A 6398-nucleotide genomic window follows, 5' to 3' on the forward strand; every position below is an offset into this window, starting at 1 on the left:
TATTTAAAGTATCTTTGTCATTTATGATTTTCTCAATATTATTTACATTTATATAGATAAATTTTATTCATACCAATCCTCCTCTTATTTTCAAATTTCCCATATCAAAAGGAGAAAAAAATGCTATTTTAATTCTAAATCATATCTTCCATTCTAAAAAACTAGTTATATCTGAGGGTCATAAATTCTTTTAAACATATTCAAACAGTTATATTAAACAGATATACCCTCAGATAGATCAAATCCTCTGGTTTTTTAAAATCTAACTCTCGCTTTCTTTCTTTGCCAAGTAGCTTTCCAGGCCAAGGCAAATAAATTGCCCCAAAATTTTCTTTCTATTTTTGTGAAAGTTGCTTGGCATGAGGAAGACATTTTAGGTAGAGTATTTTTGGGAGGAACTCCGCCCATCTATTTCCCTAGAATCTTCTTCCTTGTCCTCAGGTGTATTTTGGAGAAAGGTGTCTTTTGTATTTTCATTGTTATAGGTAGGTCTTGCAGTATTTTATCTGTATATGGCAGTCCATATTTCCCTTCTCCTATCTCCTCCATCTCTAGGTCTATTTCTTCTGCTTCATCCTCTGTTTCTGGTTTATTTGTTCATACTTTGTAGTCATTATCTGGGAACTTTCCAGTTGTAGCTTCAATTTGGAGATTTGGTCATTTATCCTACTGCGGCATCTCAGGGGGCTGGGAGTGGGAGGCACCATTTTACGGTGGTTCTCCTCCTATCTCCTGGGCCGCTCGCAGTCGGTGTTGACGGGAGGGCAGAGATCCACCCCGAGGCCTCTCGTTTGTGGAGTTCCTCAGGGGTCGGTTCTCTCGCCCCTCCTGTTCAACATCTATATGAAGCCGCTGGGCGAGGTCATTCGTGGTTTCGGGGTGGGGTATCAGCAGTACGCTGATGATACCCAACTTTTTTTCTCCACCCCGAACCAACCCAGCGATGCCCTCGCCGTGATGTCCCGTTGCCTGGAGGCAGTCCAGGTCTGGATGGGGAGAAACAGGCTTCATCTCAATCCTGCCAAGACTGAGTGGCTGTGTGTATCGGCATCTCGGGCTAACCAAACTATTCCACCTTTAACGATGGGGGGTGAGGTGTTACCCCCCATTGATAGGGCTCGCAACTTGGGCGTCCTCCTGGACTCATGGCTCAATTTTGAAGATCATATAGGAACCGTGACCAGGGGGGCTTTTGCCCAGGTTTGCCTGGTGCGCCAGTTGCGACCCTACCTGGACCGAGATGCCCTACGCACAGTCACTCATGCACTCGTGACCCCCCGTTTAGACTACTGCAACGCTCTCTACATGGGGCTGCCCTTGAGGACCACTCGGAGGCTTCAACTGGTGCAGAATGTGGCCGCATGAGTTGTGATGGGGGTTTCCCGATACTCCCATGTAACACCTCTACTCCGTGAGCTGCATTGGCTTCCGGTTGCCCTCCGGGTGAGATTCAAGGTGCTGGTGATGACCTATAAAGCCCTGAATGGCTTGGGTCCAGGATATTTGAGGGAACACCTGCTGCCAGCATCAAGTTCCCTTTGTCCAGTGCGCTTGCACAGGGAGGGTCTTCTCAGGGTGCCGCCGGTAAAAGATTGCTGGCGGATAACACCCAGGGGGAGGGCCTTCTCTGTGGGTGCACCTGCCCTCTGGAACCAGCTGCCCGTGGAGCTCAGGACTGCCCCTGACCTGCGTTAATTCCGCCGGGACCTGATGCTTCCCTGCCGCCTTGAAGGAGGCGGTGGTGAGGCCCCTCCTCAAGAAACCTGCCTTGGATTCAGCTATTTTGAATAATTTTCGTCCTGTCTCCAACCTTCACTTTCTTGCGAAGGTTGTTGAGAGCGTGGTGGCACGGCAGCTCCCATTGGTCCTGGAGGAAACTGAGTATCTGGATCCATACCAATCGGGTTTCAGGCCTGGGTACAGCATGGAGACGGCATTGGTCGCGCTGGTGGATGATCTCTGGCGGGCTCGGGATAGGGGTTATACCTCTGTCCTGGTCCTATTAGATCTCTCAGCGGCTTTTGATACCATCGACCATGGTATCTTGCTGCGACGTCTCCGGGGGCTGGGAGTGGGAGGCACCGTTTTACGGTGGTTCTCCTCCTACCTCTCGGGCCGTTCGCAGATGGTGTTGGCAGGAGGGCAGAGGTCAACCCCGAGGCCCCTTGATTGTGGGGTGCCACAGGGGTCGGTCCTCTATCCCCTCCTGTTCAACATCTATATGAAGCCACTGGGTGAGATCATCCATGGTTTTGGGGTGAGGTATCATCAATATGCTGATGATACCCAGCTTTTCATCTCCACCCCGAACCAACCCAGTGATGCCCTCGACGTGATGTCCTGTTGCCTGGAAGAGGTATGAATCTGGATGGGGAAGAACAGGCTCCAACTCAACGTGGCCAAGACCGAGTGGCTTTACGTACCGGCATCTCGTACAGTTCAGGATATTCCACCTTTGGTTATGGGGGGAGAGGTGTTACCTCCCGTTAATAGGGCGTGCAACTTAGGCATCCTCCTGGATGCACGACTCAGTTTAGAAGATCATATAGGAGTCGTGGCTAGGGGGGCATTTGCCCAGGTTCGCCTGGTGTGCCAGTTGCGCCCCTATCTGGACAGAGATGCTTTACGTACAGTCACTCATGCGCTCGTTACCTCCTGTGTTGATTACTGCAATGCTCTCTACATGGGGCTGCCCTTGAAGACCACCCGAAGGCTTCAGCTGGTGCAGAATGCGGCCGCGTGGGTTGTGATGGGAGCACCCCGATACTCCCATATTACACCCCTCCTGCGTGAGCTGCATTGGTTACCGGTTGTCCTCCGGGTGAGGTTCAAGGTGCTGGTTCTTACCTATAAAGCCATTCATGGCTTAGGCCCAGGATACCTGCAGGACCGTCTGCTGCCAGGAACAACTTCCCATCGCCCTGTGCGCTCACACAGAGAGGGCCTCCTCAGGGTGCCGTCGGCCAGACAATGTTGGCTGGTGACCCCCAGGGGGAGGGCCTTCTCTGTGGGGGCACCTGCGCTGTGGAATCAGCTCCCCTTGGAGCTCCGGATGGCCCCTGACCTCCGGTCCTTCCGTCGTGACCTTAAGACACTTATTTTCCAACAGGCCAACCTGGACTGATGATAAGGGGTTTTAATATGGTTTTAACGTTTTATTGGTTTTAGTTGGGGCTAGGTATAGTTTAATTTCTTCTTAATATTTGTATCTTATTTGTATTTTATTGTTGTTAGCCGCCCCGAGTCCTTCGGGAGATAGGGTGGCATATAAGTCCCATTAAATAAATAAATAAATAAATAAATAAATAAATAAATAAATAAATAAATAAATAAATAAATAAATAAATAAATAAATAAATAATCATCACAGTCAGCCAGATGTTCAGACTGGAGTTGACATTTTTGTCTACCTATCGAGTCCTTACCAAGGACCTGGGATAGGCAGATGTGGATGTTAGATGGTGTCAGGGCTTTTTTTGTCATAGAACGCTCAGAACGGAGTTCCGGCACCTTTTTTGGATGGAACCTTGTAGGGTAGGCATGGCAGGTTGTATGACATGTGAGTTCCAGCACCTTTTTCTTTTACAAAAAAAGCACTGGATGGTGTTACTGATATTGTTGCAGGATGGAAGCAGTTCCTAGTAAGGCCGCCTTTTGCAATTGACTAATGGCAAATTTGTCAATGTCAATGGTGTTCAAGTGGGGCTCCAGTTGTTTTGGGATTGCACCCAAGGCGCCTATTACTATTGGTACTACCCTTGCTTGCCTTTGCCCACAGTTGTTCTGTTTCTATTTGTAGGTCTTTGTATTTTGTTATCTTCTCCATTTCTTTCTTGTTTATTCTGCTGTCTCCAGGCACTGCCACATCTATTGTTGTTGTTGTTGTCGTTGTCGTTGTTGTTATTAATCATCTATCTATCATCTGTCTATATCTATCAAAGTTGTATGCCACCTGATTCCCAATTCAGGGTGGCTCACTACAACCCAAAACAAGGGAATTATAGTAAAACCAATTAAAAAGAAGAAAGAGAAAAAAATGACAAAAACAACAGATTGGATGGAAATGAAGGAAAGGGTCTTACTCTCCTTGACAGCTGACAGCTGATTTTTTTTAGGCAGAGGGAGAAAAATGTAGCTTTTTTGGTTTAGAGTTAATTGTATTGAAAATAGTGGGACGTAAAGCACCTTCGTCCTGTGCGCTCCCACAGGGAGGGTCTTCTCAGGGTGCCGCCGGTAAAAGACTGCCGGCGGATAACACCCAGGGGGAGGGCCTTCTCTGTGGGTGCGCCTGCCCTCTGGAACCAGCTGCCCGTGGAGCTTAGGACTGGCCCCGACCTTCGTTCATTCCGCCAGGACCTGAAGACCTGGCTCTTCGAGCTCTCTGGCCCAGGCTGAGAATTTTAACTTTAATTTTAATTGGGTTTTTTTACTTTTTCAGGGATTGTTGTAATTTTTTTAATCGTTTTTAACTTTTGTATTTCTTGTTTTAATTACCCTGTAAACCGCCCTGAGTCCTTCGGGAAAGGGCGGTATACAAATCTAATTAAATAAATAAATAAATAAACCATTTAACCTCTATCAATTCATTTTTAATAGACCTTGACATGTATTTTACCATAGATTATTTTTTCAGTCTTTTTATGAGTGTATTGAGTGTATGACTGTATTGCTGTAAGTTTAGGAATACAGTAAATGCCTCTGATCTAGCAACACATCCACTTCCAGTACATTGGCAATATTTTAAATAGAAATGAAAATAAAGGGAAAAAGCATTCTCTGTAATGACCAACTACAGGAAGGGTATCAAGTTGTTTCTCCTTATGTCTTCAGTTTTCTGAATAAAGCAACTGTAGCTAAAATTTCTATTCTTTCCTTATTAAGAAATGACATTCAGCTGAAAGAAAAATCTTTATATGGAATATTGTTTTTCTGTTTTACTTTCAAAGATGACTTCATTTCTCAAGGACTTCAATTTAGAGCAATTCTCAATTTGTGATAAGACAATGAGAAAGGTCAATACTTTTTAAAATGTTAGGGGTTTGTGATACTCAGAAGAATTATTCTCTTACGGTTGCTATGATTCACCTTGCTGTGTTGAAATAATCCAGTTTGTTTAAAAGCCCTAAATACTTTTGTATTTCTCATTTTAAAGGGTCAACATGATGAATCATTATCAGAACCTTTTATTGCCTAATTTAGTTAATACTTCTGATTTGGGTTTTTGTGTAGGAAGCTGGCAGCTACCCCCCCACCCCCCAAAGTTGGGAGAGGACAGAAAAAAATTATTTCATTTCATTTGAATTTAAATTAATATGATACAACTGATATGATTATTAGATACATGAGATTAATGTTCCTTTTCTGCTCCATTACAAAGAATTACAGTTTGATCATAACTTTTAGATCAGCTCTGAGAAGTACATCCAAGAATTTTTAAAATTACTCTGAAGTTCTGTATTTTAGTGTCCTTAATGGGTGTGTCCCATTTCTACTATCCAGAAGGTATTGTTAAAGAAGTAGAACTATTTGTACATCATCATAGTTTAAGCATATAAATCTCACATTATAAGAAGTCTGTATTAAAGTCTCTTTTAAACATTAATGAACAATGCTGGTTATTGTAGCCTTCTTAACATTTGCAAATGGAAAGCTTTATATTTTCTCCAGATCTTCTTCCCCAAATGGATATTAAGATTCTGTAAAAGACCTGGTTTGGACATGTGTCCAGATTTGGCAGTGGTAAGAACTGAAGAAACCATGTTATGGCAGTGTAACCAGGACCCCTTTAATGGGGCCTTTTAATCAAGTAGTGGAGAGGAATGTCTTTTATATCTTGTATGCTGTTGTAGCTCTTGATGCTACAACTGTTAGGCTGGGAAACGTATTGGAGATGATAACATGTAATAAATGAATCCATATCCTTCAACATATTTCCAAAGTTGATTTGTACGGATTACTTATTTATCTCCCAATCTTCTGGACCGTGAGCCAAAATGTTGCACAATTATATAAATATAAAGTAGCAATCCCAACAGTTACAATGCTTCCAGTCTTGATTAACATGATAAACTTTCGTTGCTGAGTCTTGCCTGCCAAAGTTTCTCCTTGCCAAGCTTTTGTTAACCATAGTCTGTTAAATAAATTATAGTGGCTGAATTTACACACTTCACAAAGCTATAAAATCATAGTTTACAAAGCATAATAAAACTTGAACAGAACAGTAAGCCCAAACCAAATTATGTTATGGCTCAGCACAATACATGAAATCCAATTAGAGTCACAACAAGCAAAATGTTGTGCTGCTTCCCAAACTACTATTTTCCTGATGCCATCTGTATTAGGATGAAAGAACTAGGCTGCAATCACCTTCTGGTGGTTAGATGGGAGCAAAAGGGAGT

The sequence above is a fragment of the Vipera ursinii genome (assembly GCF_947247035.1).
Source record: "Vipera ursinii genome assembly, chromosome: 2".
NCBI classification, from domain to species: Eukaryota; Metazoa; Chordata; class Lepidosauria; order Squamata; family Viperidae; genus Vipera; species Vipera ursinii.